Source organism: Caretta caretta, chromosome 7 (assembly GCF_965140235.1).
Source record: "Caretta caretta isolate rCarCar2 chromosome 7, rCarCar1.hap1, whole genome shotgun sequence".
NCBI classification, from domain to species: Eukaryota; Metazoa; Chordata; order Testudines; family Cheloniidae; genus Caretta; species Caretta caretta.
This window is the reverse complement of record NC_134212.1, coordinates 93,880,822-93,899,389: the sequence shown is the minus strand read 5'-3', so window position 1 is coordinate 93,899,389 and position 18,568 is coordinate 93,880,822. Positions and strand designations below refer to the sequence as shown.

Sequence of the window (18,568 nt, the reverse complement as noted above, 5' to 3'; positions counted from 1 at the left end):
TCCAGCCAACACAGTTTCTGCAAAGATAAATAACATCTCACTAAACTCTTAGAATTCTTGAATGTGCCAATAAAGTAGCGCATAAAGGAAAATAAATTGGCAAAATACAGTTTGACTTTCAAAAGGTCTTTTACAAGACGCTACTAAGGAAACTAAGTAGTCACAAGGTGAGATGCAAATTATTGTCCTGAACCAAAAACTAAAACAGGAAACAAATTATGGGAATAAACTGTCAATTTTCATGATGGTAAAAGGTGAACAGGGTGCATCACGGTTCTGTGTTAGGTCCAGTGTTTAATATATTTATTAATGATCTGGAATGGGGACAGAGTAGTTAGGTGGCAAAGTTTCCAGAGGACACCAAAATAATTTAGGTTAGTCAAATCGAAGCACTTCAGAGGGAATGCCCATTCATCTAGCTTGGTTCAAACATGATGGGAAATGAAATTCAATATTCATAAATGCAAAGTAATCTACACTGGAAGAAAAATATTAACTATTCATACATTTTACAGAGTTCTAACTTAGCTCTACTAACTCAAGAAAGTCACATGGGCATCACTGTGGCCAGTTTGACAAAGACCTAAGCATAACGTGTAGCTATAATAAAAATAGCAAACAGAATATTAGAATACATAAGGAATGGCATAGAGAAAAATACAGCTAATATTATAATGCCTTTTATATAAATCATTGGTGTGGCCTCATCTGCAACTATGTGCAGTACTGATCACCCCATCTCAATAGAAATATTGCAGAATTAGAGGGGCTTCAGAGAAGGGTAACTAAACTGATTAGGTGGATGGGAAAACTCTTATATGAAGAGAGGCTGAAAAAACTGGGATTGTTTGCCTTAGAAAAGAGATTAGCAGGGGACAAAGGAAATAAAATAATTAATAGTGCAGAGAAGTGAGATCCAGAACTTCTGTTCTCCCTGTCTCGTAACACAAGAGCAAGGGAACATTCAATGAAGTAGAAAGTGGCAAATTCAAAACTGATAAAAAATATTTTGTCACACAATGTGTAATTGAACTGTGGAACACTCTGCCAAAGGAAGTTGTTCAGACCAAAAAACTTAACAGGATTCAAAGTGAGACTGGACATTTATATCAATATCAAGAATATCCAGTGTTACCATAATTAATGCTAACAAATTTTGGAAGAGATTTTAAACCTCATTCTTCAGATCTTAAACTTATTTCTAACTACTAGGGATTAGAAGGTTTCTTACACCTTTCTCTAAAGCACCTTATATAGGCCATTGTTGAAAATGAGATACAGACTAGATGGACCATAGGTCTGATTTTCACATTCCTACATTCAGTCCTGGAGAGACTATTTTTCCAAACTTGGCTCAAGTTGCTACTGTTACTCTCACTGTAAAATAAGATGTACATATGTACTCTATTTCTGTCTGTCTTTATAAAATATGCATCTATCACACAAGCCTCCAGGAGTATATTCAACTTGAAAAATATAAATGCTGGTGGAATCTGGAAAACGCTGAGAACATATGTTTTGGAGGTGTCAATAATTAGAACATTTTGGCAAACTTTTCACAAATGCTTGAAAATATAACTACACAAGAACTTCAGCTGGATCCAGTTACGCTAGTCTTGACAGACACGGCATCCCATGGGAGCAACTGAATTAGATCTCTTTGTGTACCAGTTGCTAAGAGAGTTATTCTTAGATGCTGGAAAGACATGAATGGCTCATCTGTAAAGTAATTTATTGTCAACATTGTAACAACACCATCCTGTGAAAGAGTCATTTCTGAAACACAAGACAGCTTGATCATTTTGTGAAAACATGAACGAATTTCTAAGAATTGTGAAATTCAAACTCCACCCCCAAACACACCATGAGAAAAACCATCAGAAAATAATAATTCAGGCTATAATTTAGTCACGGGTATTTTTAGTAAAGTCATGGACAGGTCGTGGGCAATAAACAAAAATCCCCTGACCTGTCCATGACTTGTACTATAAATACCCCTGACTAAATCTTAGGTGCTCTGGGGGCTCCAGGGTGCTGCAGATATGCTCGGGGAGGGGGGGCAGGAGTGTGCTCCAGTGCACCTCTGCTGCTGCTCTGGGGTGAGGCCTGCAGGGGATCTGCCGCTGCTGCTCTGGGGCAGGAGAAGGGCTGGCTCGGGGACCCACAGCCGCTGCTCCAGGATGGCTGCTCCAGGGCAGCGCCCAGGAATACTGCTTCTTTGGCGGCCCCTGGGGCCAGCTGCCTGAGGCTGCCTGAGCAGTGGCCGGTGCAGCTGGCCCTGGGGTCACCCCAGCTGCTCAGGCGTCCCTGGGGTCAGCCGCATTGGCCACTACAGAAGTCTGGAGATCCCGGAAAGTCACAGAATCCGTGACTTCCATGACCTCCGTGAAAGACTTACAGCCTTAATAATAAATAAATAATAATAATATGAAATGGAAGGTATCATAGGATGCCATGGTGTGCACAAATAAAAGGAGAAAATAAGACAAAGATAAAATAGTTACAACAGTTTAGGGCAGTGGTTCTCAACCTTTCCAGACTACTGTACCCCTTTCAGAAGTCTGATTTGTCTTGTGTTACTCCCATGTTTCACCTCCCTTAAAAGCTACTTGTATCAGACAAAAATACAAAGTGTAACAGCACACTATTACTGAAAAATTGCTTACATTTTCTTTACCATATAATTATAAAATAAATCAATTGGAATATAAATATTGTACTTACATTTCAGTGTATAGTATATAGAACAGTATAAACAAATCATTGTCTGTATATAATTTTAGTTTGTACTGACTTTGCTAGTGCTTTTTCTGTAGCCTGCTGTAAAACTAGGCAAATATCTAGATGAGCCGATGTACCCCCTGGAAGACCTCTGTGTACCCAGAGGGGTACGTGCATCCCTTGTTGAGAACCACTGGTTTAGGGTAACTTATTCTGTTTGTTACACAGAGCACACATATACAAATAAATATATTACATTACTGAGGGGAGCCTTTAAACAATATATATTTGAAGATATCATTAGCTTGTAAACATCAGTACATAAAATTCAAAAAATATTCCCCTCCTACCCCTCACCCCCATTCTAAAAGAGTACACACTCACTGGCTCTAGTTCAATCTTTAACCCCTTCCTGGAGTTTATTTTAAATAAAAGCAATCTAGGCTCTCTCCTGAGCTTAGCTGTTCCTAGAGTTTTCCCTTTACATGACCTCTGTAGAGGTCCTTGCTTCTAGCTTCCTCTGCCCCAGAAATGCTCGGGGCGAGTGCCAGCTATAACTTTCCAGAAATGTAATAAGAGCTGCTTTTGCCCAGCTCAAGATGTTGTAGATATCACTTCTTGCTGAATTTGATGACCCTGATGGTAATTGGATCACTCCCACAGAAGGGTTTGCAAGATCTGGAATGTTGTTCAGTGAACTACTGGCATCCTCAGATGTGCTTGCATTTTAGTTGTGCTTTGAACAAAATGCAGTCCATGTGCAAGTGCCTGTATGCTGCAAATTGTGGCTGTGCAAGGCCATATTGTTGGGGGACATACAGAAGGTTGCAATGAAGAACCAGGATGACTAACAACCACCAGCAACTGTTCCATCACCACCACCAAATAATTGTAGCAACTAGGTTAGTATATACTTCTGAGCCACAGATAATGATTCAATCACTGAACTGATTAACCCTTTGCACATTATTCATTGTCGTTATGGGCCCAGTTATGGTGTAACCTATCTGACTAATGACTGAGGATATAATCTTAGCCTGCTCGTAACCTGGTATACTGCTGATGATGACCTCATTGTGCATGTGTTGCTCTTATTGATCAAATGCTTCTGTGAAGCTATGTGGCAGCACGTGGTGTCCGGTGAGTGTGTTATCTCACCACCATACGTACTGGTATCCTAACATAATGAGGTTGCACTGTACTAATCAAATTACTTTGGGTTGTGTTGTAGTCTACTCCCCCATGTTATGTGCTTTTGATGAAGTGACAGCTATGTGTGTGGGTTTAGTCATGTGCTGTGGACCTTCTGTGTGGTTTGTCTGTCTTATTCCTCCTGCCTGCCATGCGAGACTACAAATGGATACAAACAAACAGGGGAATACAAGGAAACAATGAGACAATATTGGTGCTATGATAAACAGTGATATCAGGGAAACAGCAGATTTACATCTGCTTGGTTTTGCTCCTGGCTTGATCATTCTGTCTTTTTATCTATCTGTGTCCCCCACCCCCATCTTAGTAGATTCAGGCCTCACTGCTTTCTCTAACAGAATTGTGTTGATTTTGCAGGCTGTTTTTGAGCTGTGGACAAAGAAAATGTTGCCTATCAGTAAAATGCTGTGTTTGCCCTCTCATTCTTCCTTCTGCCTACAACATTTGGTTGCACTTCATGGATATTATCATTGCCTGTTCACACGTAGTGACTGTACCAACATTTCTCACAAGGCCAGTCCTGAGCCTCCTATGCCCTACGTGCTCCCCTGTTTCTGTACAGTCACAGGGAAGGAGGCAAGTGTTTTCTCAGACCTTTGGTTTTGCTTAACTTTTTGCTTAACTGGTTTACTTTTGCATGTTTTCAGCATTACCAGCGTCTATGGGCTTAAAATCCGTTCTTGTTATATAAAAGTATATCGTAAGAATATAGTTACATGGTATGGTGATGGTGTTGTAACATATATTAATTACAGTTTATGGCTGAATCTGCAAAGTATCTTTGTGGTCTCCTGTGTTATTTTTCTGATTATATTTCTCCTTGGCATGTTAATGATAGCTTATCACAGAAATGGTTATTTATTTTATGAAGCAACACCATATAGCTTTTTGCTTTCTCTTAGTTCCTTTATCAGTGCCACTGTTCTCAAAATCATAGCACAGAAACTGTAATATCAGCTTGTAACTCTGGAACAAGCATTCTCATCATGTTTGGTTAAAGAATACAGTATAGTTATCTTACTGTGTGAGAGACGAGGAGGATGAAGTAATATCTTATATTTGATCAACTCCAATAACTTGCCCACCTTGTATTTCTAATATCCTGGGACCAACATGGCTACAACAACACGGCAAATAACACTGTAACATGTCAGGTTCTAGGACCCTGCATCGACATGGAGAACTCTTCTGCTGACTCATCCTTACCGCTAAACTAGGTATGATTTATTAGTTCCAATTCAGAATAGCCTGCCATAGTCCTACCCCGACACATCAACTCTGAGGCCACTGATAGCAGCTAGCACTGCCATCACTACCCTCTTGTGCTCCAACACAGTTTTAATGGAAAATTTTCAACCAGCCCTAGTGTTTATGTACGTGCATGCATATATATATGTCTGGCATCCTGTTCTTCCCATTTGTTATTAATAAAGTTTATTCAAAAAACTGTGTGCTTTGCTGCAGCGGAAATAGCCCGACTTGATTCTGTAAAGAGTTGTCACTTTGGATGGGCTAGCACCAGCAGGAGAGTGAATTTGTGTGGGGGGGGTGGAGGGTGAGAAAACCTGGATTTGTGCTGGAAATGGCCCACCTGATGATCATTTTAGATAAGCTATTACCAGCAGGACAGTGGGGTGGGAGGAGGTATTGTTTCATATTCTCTGTGTGTATATAAAGTCTGCTGCAGTTTCCACGGTAAACATCTGATGAAGTGAGCTGTAGCTCACGAAAGCTCATGCTCAAATAAATTGGTTAGTCTCTAAGGTGCCACAAGTACTCCTTTTTTTTTTTTTTTAAAGATGCATCAGTAAACGCACCCTTGCTCAAGGCACTATCCAGGTTTGAGGCGTCAAGGGTTGCATGAGACTTCTGGTGTCCGTAACATAGAATGAATTCTGAGATGTCATTAATGAACCAGGAAGCATTAGAATATTTCACAGAGGGAAAATAAGTTTTAAACACACTTTATTTGTGTGCTCAATGCCCACCACAACCTTTTGGCACATATTTCTGAGCTTCACTCAGTTGTCATCTCAGCTTTGTAGTTCACTTTTAAAAACATTTTACTGAGCACCAGCATAGATTCACAGATTCTAAGACCAGAAGGGACTATCATAATCATCTAGTTAGGCCGACTGTATAGAACTTCCCCAAAATAATTCCTGGAGCATATCTTTTAGAAAAACATCCATTCTTGGTTTAAAAATTGTCAGTGTTGGAGAATCCATCACAACCTTTGGTAAATTGTTCCAATGGTTAATTACTCTCACTATTAAGAATTGACACCATATTTCCAGTCTGAATTTTTCTAGCAAAAGGGATATAAAACAAAGTAATCTGCATACTGATAGTATTTGGTCTTCTCCGTAAGGGACAGAACGCTTTTATTTAACAATTACAATATTTTCATTTAAATATGGTAGAACACAGTAACCAGCGGCTGCTGCCTATTGCAGTTCCTTGAGCTGTCGCTGCAGTCCAGAATCCAGCCTCCCAAGATGGTGAGTCACCTTTGGTCACTGCGCCGCACCTAACATTCTTACACAACAGCTGCTCCACAGCAGCAATTATTTCACAGTAATAAACAGTAGGCAAATCCTGTCATCAGAAATTAACATATGTGCGGCTCATGAAAATCCTCTGTGATTTAACTAGTCTTAATTTCTATTTTTTATTTGTTACTTCAGTGTCTATTTGTAGTTCCTGATAGCACATGGTGATAACTTTAAACATCTCAAGCATTCAGGACACAGTTCTCAACATATTAGCCATTCACAAGTTGAGAATTCCCGCTTATGGATTCCGGATCAGAATCTGCAACTACATACTTTGCCAGTCACATGGTAAAATTTTGCAGAGTCATAATTATAAAGAAAGTCACATGATTTCTGTTAGTAGAAAAGATTATCTCCCACAAAGTTAAGGTTGTGTTGAGATCCGCACTTTAAACAGGACTAAAATCCCTATGTTTATAAAAGGATAAATATTCACTAACTTTCACAAAGGAAACATTTTTAAATGCTCCCTTTTTGAAATTGTGCCTGAACACCAGCACTGCTAACCCCCAGGTTCAAAAATCATGAGTCAGACCCAAAAAGTCATAAGAGGTTTTTTTAAAATCAGATTGTGATTTTGGTCTGTCTTTTGATTTTTGACCTCCCCCTGCCCATCCCCAGTATGTGTTTTATATGGTAATTTTTGACTCTCCTGCAGGAACTTCAACCACCACATTTTCCTCTTCCACTGCCCAGCAATTAATTTTAACCCCACCTAACCCCCACCCCCATAAGTTCAGTCTCCCCATCAATTCAACCACCAATCCCCAACAGTTCAGCACTCCCACTTCCCCATCAGTTCTGCTCCCTTACCCCACCATCCAGTCTACTACCCCACATCAATTGAGCCCCCTCAGCTCTCACATCAGTTCTCCCCCATCAGCCTCACTTGTGCTCCTCCTAAAGCTCCTGGGGCTCTTCACCCCTTCTCCCGGTCTTCAGGAGGCTGCAGGAGGATCCGTGCCCCTTTGAGGCTGGGGAGGGATAAGCTCCAAGCGATCTTCACCCCCTATCTCTTCCTTCCCAGACCTGGTATTGCAGGGAGAGAAGGGAGGACGTGGCATCCATCCATTGCTCAAACAAGGAAAGGAAGGAGCAAAGCCCCCTGAACTGCTTGGCTCATTCTGCTCCCTCCCTCTTCTCCTCCTGTGAGAATAGAGTCACTCCGGAGGGGAAGAGAGCTCTGCCAGTTCTTGCAGAACTTAACTGTTGGCTGCTCTTCCCCAGTAGGCAGGGCATTGGGGGAAAGCAGCAAATCAGAGGGGTTTCCCCCAAGCAGAGCTGAAATTCACCATAAGACTGGAGTTTCTGGCCTCACAGCTTCAATCTGGGGGAAGGTCTGCCAACTCTTGCAATTTTGTTGCAAGTTACAATGTTAACACTGGCATGAGGTTTGGTCTTTCTCCGGCTAAAGAGCCACAAAAAAATCACAAACTCCAAATCTCTCTCTCTCACACACACACACACATAGATATCTCAGAGAGTGGCCATTTTCCCCATTTTTATATTAAACAAAATTATATGCACCTTATTTATCACACTCTATTTGATTGATTTAGATTTAAAGACTTCATAGATAGTGCACAGAATTCTGAGCTCTGTGTGTGTGCTCAGTGTGCAAGCATAATGAGATAAAGCCAACGTAGTGCAACTGTCGCGCTTTATTTCTTCTGCCCTATGTACCAGTCCTCTCTCATCAAACACTTCCTGAAAATAGCATTCTCCATGTCCGTAGACATTACCCTACACATAATCATATTATACTAGAATGCCTCCTTGTCACAGGTTCCACTCACCATTAGGGGCACTTCCTCCTGGCCACTCTGGGGATCAGTTATTTCCAGATCCAGTGTTCCCTTCCTCTGATCACTGCACACCCAGTCATCTCTCTCACACTCTGAGATTCAGGGTGTTCTGTCTTTGTGGCTGGGCCCTCTGGCCAAGTCATTATGGTCCTCCACTTCCTGGTTAACAAATTATTTCCTTACAAACAAACAGTCTCAGGCAGCCTTCTCATTCACTGCCCTGATGGTGCATTTCCCCAGTGGCTGGTAGGGGAACTTGAGCTCACGCTCTACTCCAAGTTCCAGCTCAGGGAAACTCTAATCAGCAGCCAAGGTCTGCACCATCCTAAACCTTGCTGCCTTTTTTCTGAGCCTTTCCTACACCTTCTGGCTCCCTCCCTTCTGGGTCTGTCAGCCCAAACTCCTTCCTCCTAGTGAGGGACTGTGGACTAAATTTCATGGCCCCAAATACACCTGCTTTCCCCCAAGGGAATGGCTGCAAACTATTTCCCCCAGCCTCCTTCTACTGCCAACTTCCTGGCTTTATACCAAGCCTACCTATTCCTCTTCAGCTGGGCTTTCCTCTTAGCCTAAACATTCCTCATCTTGCAGCCTAATAGGTTAATTGGCCACTCTGGCCTACATTGACACCTTCAGGGTGAGTGTGGGGAATACGGTCCATCAGATTTGTCCTATTGGGTTATTATTTGTTGTAACACAGAGGCCTTGACATAAATGTAAAAGCACAATATTGAGAAGTTACACAATCAAAGAAAGCTGCAACAGCATTTCTCCTTGCCTATGTCCCCAGCATATCCACAAAAGTCTACTTGAGCTCTGCCAAGAAAAACCAGCAGAACTGCTCAGAATCATCTGCTGCTTCTGTTTTCCAGTGCACAAGCGGCAGCTGCCCCTGCAGTGCAGTTACATAATCCAAGTCTCTGACAACTTAGGATATGTCTACACTGCAAAAAAAAGGTGTGTTCTTAACTCAGTTTTGCTAACCTGTGTTAACTAACACAGGTTAAAATAACAGTGAAGACATAGCAACTTGACTCTTCTTAACTCAGGTTAGATGCTCAAGTTCAAGCCTTTAGGGCAGGCTAGGGTCAAACTCAAGCTGCTAACCTGAGTTAGAAGCTGAGTTGCCATATCTTCACTGCTATTTTAACCTGAGTTAGCTAACACAGGTTAGCTAACCTGACTTAAGAAACACACCTTTATTTTGTAGTATAGACATCCCCCTAGGGTTCAACTCTCTCCCTTTCCTAGTCCTTTTCCATCCTGTCCAAGCCCAAATAACATGGGCACATGGAGGGTGATGTTAAGATGAAAGAGGTGGGGGGGAAGGTTTGGGAGTGAAGATAAGGAGAGGGAGAATATTGAAGCACAAGTTGTCAGATAGTCAGAGCTTGGAGGTTTGCTATAGAAGCATCTGCTTCAACTGATGAAACTCCTGTGGTGCATCCATGGGGAGTCACAAAATCCCAGTTCCTCAATAGGCACAATTGCTTGTTGAATTGCTTTATACATGGTTCTCATTTACAGTAAATGATCTGAAAAGGAAGAGTTTTATCCATGTAAAACTTTGAACATTTTAAATGTTCTTGAGATAAACTTTTAAGCACTTTAAGTTTTCAGTATGGGTACCCTTTTGCCCCCATTCCCTCCACTGTCCACCTCCTCGATATAAGTTCCTATTCCCACAGCAACTTTGTACTTGCTAAAGGCTGGAGGAAGGAAACCTGCTTGAATGGGACTTATAATATCTCAGCTCACATGGCTTCAATCATCATCGCTATTCTGATTACAAGCAAATTGCTCTTTTCCCATTAAATGTCTCTTTCCATCCAATCCAATACTTCAGTCTGTCTCTGATGTGTCTTCTTGAATGTCTTGTTGTCAAATCTTAAACTGAACATGGACAAAATTCAACTCCTTATCTTCACTCCCAAACCTTCCCCCAACCTCTTTCATCTTAACATTACCATCCTACCCAGCACTCAGACCTGAAATCTCAGGGTTATTTTTGACTCAGCCTCTCTCTTGCCCCAAATGTCCAGACCACATCCAAATCCTGATCAGCATCTTTTCAACATCTCCAGAATTTTTCCTTTTCTTTCCACCCTCACAGCCAAATCTTATGTTCAGGCCATCATTATATCCTGTCTTCACTACTACAGCACCCTCCTTTCTGATCTCCTAAACCCATACATTGACCCCTATCTGTCTATACAAAATGCAGCTACTAATGTCATGATCCTTACCTCTTGATTTGTTCATGTAACTCTCCTCTTTGAATCCTTCTACTGGATATCCATCCACTAGATCTTCAAATTTAAGCTTCCTGACCCAGATCCACAAAGGTACAGTAGTTAGGTGTCTAAACCCCAGATTTAGGAGCCCAAGCCCCAATTTTAGCCTACACTGTGATCCACAGAATTTCCACTTGGCTCCTGCCAAATCCTGTTGGTGCTCTAACTCATTCAGCACCTAATTTTCCACTGTAGAAGTTCCCCGTGTGCCTAGGTTTCTGCCTCTGGGCATGCATACAGATGACTCACTCTAGGCACCTGGATACATATCTCCCACCTAAGCCCCTGTGTTATCCACAGGAAGATAGGCAGAGGAGCACCTGTCTTTTCTGCAGGGCCCGATCCCATTAGTGTGTACTTTTATACACACAGGATGATTTGACTCTGGAGAATCATCAAAGAAAACAGGATTTTATAGTTTTATAGCTAATCCCATGATGTTATCACGTTCCAACCACTAGTACAGTGCAGTCGTATTACAGTGTACAGTAAGTGAACAAGAACACTCCAAGGCTGCATGCATCTGGCAACTGAAATGACCCCAGTACAATTAAACAAGGAGAGAGGACGGTTGCTGGGTGACGCTAAATCCAAATTGCCAAAGTAGAAAAAATTATTTGTTGCTTTCCTGGAAAATCCTTAAATAGAGCAAGAGCTAAGATATATTCAGTCAGATTAAACAATCAACAAACAAACAACAACAGTAAACACCTGCCACATTTCATTTGCCAGAAAGGAGAATTATCCACATTCTACATTATCCACATGTTGCTGTAGCCTATCTGGTTGCTATGCTGAAGTTAGCATTCAAAATGTAGAGACCTAAGTAACTAGTAGCAATAACCTTAAGAATGTACACTGAATCTAGTGATCCTAGGAGGTATATACATTTATGAATTCATTGCATTACATGAACAGTGTTACAGGGCCTCATGGAAAGCAGGATTATCTGAGCTGTCATCAGTTACTGCCACTGTACTTCTTTTGTTCATTCTAGCCTCTGTAGGTCCAGATGTCACACACATCATTTCCTCTTATGATCGCAACGTGCTATTGTCAGCACTAAATTGCTTTTACTTTGGTGTAGTGAGTACCACTTTAATTTATAAAGTTAGCTTTTTTATGTAAATAGAGGCAAGATTATCTAATTTCTATACATCCTCCACATCTATTTTCCCCCAAAGATGACTGACTGTCAAAAGATCCGGATGATACAGCAGATTTTTCCACCAGTCACAGCTCCAATTTAGACATTGATTTCCAGTTCTAATTCATATAAAGAATAAGAAATTCCAACCTGGCTAATTAGAGAGATACGGTGGATGAGGTAAATATCTTTTATTGGACAACTTCTGTGGGTGAGAGAGACAAGCTTTCAAGCTTACATAGAGCTCTTCTTCAGGTCTGGGAAACATATTCAGGCCTGGTCGACACTAAAAAATTAAGTTGGCTTAATTACATCACGCAGGGCCCTGGTCTACACTAGGAGTTGAGGTCGAATTTAGCAGCGTTAAATCGATTTAACCTTGCACCCATCCACACGACGAAGCCCTTTTTTTGACTTAAAGGGCTCTTAAAATCAATTTCCTTACTCCATCCCCGACAAGGGGATAAGCGCTGAAATTGGCCTTGCCGGGTCGAATTTGGGGTACTGTGGACGCAATTAGACAGTATTGGCCTCCGGGAGCTATCCCAGAGTGCTCCATTGTGACCGCTCTGGACAGCACTCTCAACTCAGATGCACTGGCCAGGTAGACAGGAAAAGGCCTGCAAACTTTTGAATTTCAATTTCCTGTTTGGTCAGCGTGGCAAGCTGCAGGTGAGTGCAGAGCACATCAGCAGAGGTGACCATGCAGAGCTCATCAGCAGAGGTGACCATGATGGAGTCCCAGAATCGCAAAAGAGCTCCAGCATGGACCGAACGGGAGGTATGGGATCTGATTGCTGTATGGGGAGAGAAATCTGTGCTATCAGAACTCCGTTCCAGTTTTTGAAACGCCAAAACATTTGTCAAAATCTCCCAGGGCATGAAGGACAGAGGCCATAACAGGGACCCGAAGCAGTGCCACGTGAAACTTAAGGAGCTGAGGCAAGCCTACCAGAAAACCAGAGAGGCAAACGGCCGCTCCGGGTCAGAGCCCAAAACATGCCACTTCTATGATGAGCTGCATGCCATTTTAGGGGGTTTAGCCACCGCTACCCCAGCCGTGTTGTTTGACTCCTTCAGTGGAGATGAAGGCAACACGGAAACAGGTTTTGGGGACGAGGAAGATGATGATGATGAAGTTGTAGATAGCTCACAGCAAACAAGTGGAGAAACCGGTTTTCCCGACAGCCAGGAACTGTTTCTCACCGTGGTCCTGGAGCCAGTTCCCCCCGAACCCACCCAAGGCTGCCTCCCGGACCAGGCAGAGAAGGGACCTCTGGTGAGTGTACCTTTTAAAATAGTATACACGGTTTAAAAGCAAGCATGTTTAATGATGAATTTGCCGGGGCATTTGCGGCTCTCCTGGATGTACTCCCAAAGCCTTATTCCGTTCACCATGGAAGGGCACTTTAACATGTCAGGCCAGTAGCACATAGTCAGGAATCACTGTAGAACAAGGCATTGCAGTGTATGTTTGCTGGCGTTCAAACAACATCCGTTCTTTATCTCTCTGTGTTATCCTCAGGAGAGTGATATCATTCATGGTCACCTGGTTGAAATAGGGTGCTTTTCTTAAGGGGACATTCAGAGGTGTCCGTTCCTGCTGGGCTGTTTGCCTGTGGCTGAACAGAAATGTTCCCCACTGTTAGCCACGGGGAAGGGGGAGGGGCTAGCCACGTGGTGAGGGGAGGCAAAATGTGAATAGAACTCTGACAGAGGAGTTCAGCCCTAACCTCTGACTGGCAGAACACTGGGGATCCTGATTCGTTCTCAGCTTATATTTAAACCAAGCAGAGGACCAGGAAGTTGTCTATATAACTGTTTCCCTGTATGTTGGACTGCTTCACTTGCACTACCTGCTCCTACTGCCTGACCCTGCTCTCTGGGTAACCTGGTCTTGCCTAACTGCCACCTGACTTCTGGTTTGCCCTCTGGCCTGTCTCAGACTCTGACCTCCTGGTATTTGACTCTGCCTGGCTTCTGCTCTGACCAGTAGATCAAATGGCCTATGGCCTGGTCCTGACAGGAACCAAACATTGTGCTAGCACATGAGAATGAGTAAGTAAAACTGACTTGTCTGTCTTAATTCTGAAATAAAATTAAATGCAAAAAAAAAAAAAAAAAAAAAACCAGCAGTGTACAGAGTAAAAAGTACATTAGACTTTTAAAATTTTAAAATTTGACTTGAATAATCTCAGGTGTTAATGACAAGAAACAAGAAATGTTAAGAAAACTATTTAATTTTAAAGACCCTTTAACATTGGCTATGAGCCTTAATGAAATATTTCATAACATACATTATCACACTTATAGTGAAATCTAACTTTGATAAAACATGTATCACTCACTTATACAATTGTGAAAGCACCTCCCAGTATATCTGTGTCTACGATAAAGAACTAAATTGTTTCCAATGAAGCCTGTTAAAATGTACCAGTTTAAGCACAAATAGTTCGTTGCATCAACATTAGCCATACTGAATAAGTTTAGTAAGCCTTGCAGTTTTGCCATGCTTCCACATAAGTGCTGTTCTAAACCACTTTCAGTGCTGTCTGGGTACCTATCCCGCAGTTCATGTTACAACTCCCAGAAGCAGTGGTATGTAGGGGATTTCAAAAGGCCTGGTGCCCAAGTCAACTGTGGGAACAGAGGACAAACTCCCACAATCCCATAGAAAAATTCCTTTATTGCCTGTGCCATTTTCTGACCGTGGAGGTCAGGAGGAATGCTCATGTAAGGGGACTCTTGTCCCCTTACTGACATTCAGTGGGGGTGTTTTGGTTGGCTAGCTCCCAGTACTAAAAGGGGGAAAGGTCGATGGCAAATCAGGACCCTGAGACTGACAGTCCCCAGGATCAATGGGAAGAGGCCAATGCTCCAGGTCAGCCTGATTAAGAGGGTGGGCAGGCTAATCAGGGAGTTCAGGAGGCCAGGGTGGGTCTCATCCTCCATGTGAGCTGGAATTGCCAGGGTCAGACAGAGTGGGGCCAAGCTAAGGAGAAAGCAGGGGCCCAAGCTGAGCTGAGGAGCAGAGCCGTGCCAGATCCAGAGGGGCCAGAAAAGGAGCCCAGGAAGCAGGTCACTGCTGGGAGCAGAGTCACAGAAGCAGCCCACAGAGCAGACCTGTGCTGCGGGGAGAGCTGGAGCAACCAGAGCCAGGGGAACCAGACACACAGCCCAGGGAGAGTAGACCCTGTCCTGGGAAGCGGGGCTGCAACCACCAAGCCAGAGGGGCCAGAGAAGCAGCCCAGGGGGCTGGAGGCAGAGCAGCAGCCTCAGTGCTGAGACAGAGTGGAGCTGGGGCTGGAGCTGGAGCAGTCTGGAGCAGGGTGTGGTGAGCAACAGGGGCCAGCCAAGGGGGGGCCCTGGGCAAAGGGCCCAGTGCAGAAAGATACCACCAGCCAAGGGTCCTTGCAGGACAAACTGGGAGGGGGATCTTAACCCAATGGGGGGCTGACGCTGGGAAGAAGGCCACCACCCAAAGCCTGGAAGTGTGTGGCCACCACCAGAGCAAGTGTCCAACCCACAGCATCCCTGCAGCACAGCCAGGGCCTGAGAAGAAAGCCTGAGACCTACAAGGAACAGACTGTGAACTGCCCTGACATTCCAGAGACACTGTTTGTAATGTTCCCTGCCACAGAGCGGGGTATTGTGTTTTCCTTTAACCTTTCCCATTTTTCCTTATTCCTTTTTAAATTAATTGCTGATTAAATAAATTGAATTTGTTTCAATTGTATGTAATGATCAGGGAAGTGGGTCAGGGAAGTGTCCAGTGCAGAGAGAGTACCCTGGAGTGGGGACACCCTAGTCTCTGTCCTAGGTGACCACAGCCAAGTTTGGGGGTTAAGCCCCCCAGGAATCTTGGGCCCAGCCTTGTTGGGGTTACAAGGACTCTGCCAGACAGGAGAGTGGAAGGGGAGTTCTCGAGGGCAGGGAAGCCTCTGGGTAAAGGAAGTGGGAGCGAGGACTCAGATCCTGCCGCTAGCCCATTTCACCGGGATAGTGCAGAAGCCAGGAAAGTTCCCCACAATAGCGGGACCATTCCCTGCTTACACTCAGCAAGAAAGATTTCTGTTGGATAAGGGTAAAATATATGTTGGAATTTTTGAGAAGCCACTACAAGGAGTCTGAGGTAGTATCCTTAGAGAGCCAGGGACTGAGACCAGGAACTCACCAAGCAGTTAAGCAGACATAGTTACCAAGAAAGGAGATGACTCTACTGTACTTGTGGAGAAGTTTTACTTGGCCCTGGTCTACACTAGGACTTTAGGTCGAATTTAGCAGCGTTAAATCGATGTAAACCTGCACCCGTCCACACAATGAAGCCCTTTATTTCGACTTAAAGGGCTCTTAAAATCGATTTCCTTACTCCACCCCTGACAAGTGGATTAGCGCTTAAATCGACGTTGCCGGCTCAAATTTGGGGTACTGTGGACACAATTCGATGGTATTGGTCTCCGGGAGCTATCCCAGAGTGCTCCATTGTGACCGCTCTGGACAGCACTCTCAACTCAGATGCACTGGCCAGGTAGACAGGAAAAAAACTGCGAACTTTTGAATCTCATTTCCTGTTTGGCCAGCGTGGCAAGCTGCAGGTGACCATGCAGAGCTCATCAGCACAGGTGACCATGATGGAGTCCCAGAATCGCAAAAGAGCTCCAGCATGGACCGAACGGGAGGTACGGGATCTGATCGCTGTTTGGGGAGAGGAATCCGTGCTATCAGAACTCCGTTCCAATTTTCGAAATGCCAAAACCTTTGTGAAAATCTCCCAGGGCATGAAGGACAGAGGCCATAACAGGGACCCGAAGCAGTGCCGCGTGAAACTGAAGGAGCTGAGGCAAGCCTACCAGAAAACCAGAGAGGCGAACAGCCGCTCTGGGTCAGAGCCCCAAACATGCCGCTTCTATGATGAGCTGCATGCCATTTTAGGGGGTTCAGCCACCACTACCCCAGCCGTGTTGTTTGACTCCTTCAATGGAGATGGAGGCAATACGGAAGCAGGTTTTGGGGACGAAGAAGATGATGAGGAGGAGGAGGTTGTAGATAGCTCACAGCAAGCAAGCGGAGAAACCGGTTTTCCCGACAGCCAGGAACTGTTTCTCACCCTAAACCTGGAGCCAGTACCCCCCGAACCCACCCAAGGCTGCCTCCTGGACCCAGCAGGCGGAGAAGGGACCTCTGGTGAGTGTACCTTTTAAAATACTATACATGGTTTAAAAGCAAGCATGTGAAAGGATTACTTTGCCCTGGCATTTGCGGTTCTCCTAGATGTAGTCCTAAAGCCTTTGCAAAAGGTTTCTGGGGAGGGCAGCCTTATTGCGTCCTTCATGGTAGGACACTTTACCACTCCAGGCCAGTAACACGTACTCGGGAATCATTGTAGAACAAAGCATTGCAGTGTATGTTTGCAGGCATTCAAACAACATCCGTTCTTTATCTCTCTGTGTTATCCTCAGGAGAGTGAGATATAATTCATGGTCACCTGGTTGAAATAGAGTGCTTTTCTTCAGGGGACACTCAGAGGAGCCCATTCCTGCTGGGCTGTTTGCCTGTGGCTAAACAGAAATGTTCCCCGCTGTTAGCCACAGGGAGGGGGGAGGGTTGAGGGGGTAGTCACGCGGTGGGAGGAGGCAAAATGCGACCTTGTAACGAAAGCACATGTGCTATGTATGTAATGTTAACAGCAAGGTTTACCCTGAAAGAGTGTAGCCACTGTTTTATAAAATGTGTCTTTTTAAATACCGCTGTCCCTTTTTTTTTCTCCACCAGCTGCATGTGTTTCAATGATCACAGGATCTTCTCCTTCCCAGAGGCTAGTGAAGCTTAGAAAGAAAAAAAAACGCACTCGCGATGAAATGTTCTCCGAGCTCATGCTGTCCTCCCACACTCACAGAGCACAGACGAATGCGTGGAGGCAAATAATGTCAGAGTGCAGGAAAGCACAAAATGACCGGGAGGAGAGGTGGCGGGCTGAAGAGAGTAAGTGGCGGGCTGAAGACAGGGCTGAAGCTCAAATGTGGCGGCAGCGTGATGAGAGGAGGCAGGATTCAATGCTGAGGCTGCTGCAGGACCAAACCAGTATGCTCCAGTGTATGGTTGAGCTGCAGCAAAGGCAGCTGGAGCACAGACTGCCACTGCAGCCCCTCTGTAACCAACCGCCCTCCTCCCCAAGTTCCATAGCCTCCACACCCAGACGCCCAAGAACGTGGTGGGGGGGCCTCCGGCCAACCAGCCACTCCACCACAGAGGATTGCCCAAAAAAAAGAAGGCTGTCATTCAATAAATTTTAAAGTTGTAAACTTTTAAAGTGCTGTGCTTAAAGTGCTGTGTGGCATTTTCCTTCCCTCCTCCACCACCCCTCCTGGGCTACCTTGGTAGTCATCCCCCTATTTGTGTGATGAATGAATAAAGAATGCATGAATGTGAAGCAACAATGACTTTATTGCCTCTGCAAGCGGTGATTGAAGGGAGGAGGGGCGGGTGGTTAGCTTACAGGGAAGTAGAATGAACCAAGGGGCAGCGGGTTTCATCAAGGAGAAACAAACAGAACTTTCACACCGTAGCCTGGCCAGTCATGAAACTGGTTTTCAAAGCTTCTCTGATGCGTACCGCGCCCTCCTGTGCTCTTCTAACCGCCCTGGTGTCTGGCTGCGCGTAACCAGCAGCCAGGCGATTTGCCTCAACCTGCCACCCCGCCATAAACGTCTCCCCCTTACTCTCACAGATATTGTGGAGCACACAGCAAGCAGTAATAACAGTGGGAATATTGGTTTTGCTGAGGTCTAAGCGAGTCAGTAAACTGCGCCAGCGCGCCTTTAAACGTCCAAATGC

General features: G+C 44.3%; 1 long non-coding RNA gene across 1 annotated transcript; it reads left to right on the top strand.

Annotated features, from left to right (window-relative positions):
* Positions 1-16,758: 16,758 nt before the first annotated feature.
* On the top strand, positions 16,759-18,044 carry LOC125640465 (uncharacterized). Its single transcript, XR_012669512.1, has 2 exons — positions 16,759-16,918; positions 17,507-18,044. It is a non-coding gene; the product is annotated as an uncharacterized LOC125640465 (long non-coding RNA).
* The last annotated feature ends 524 nt before the right edge of the window (positions 18,045-18,568 follow it).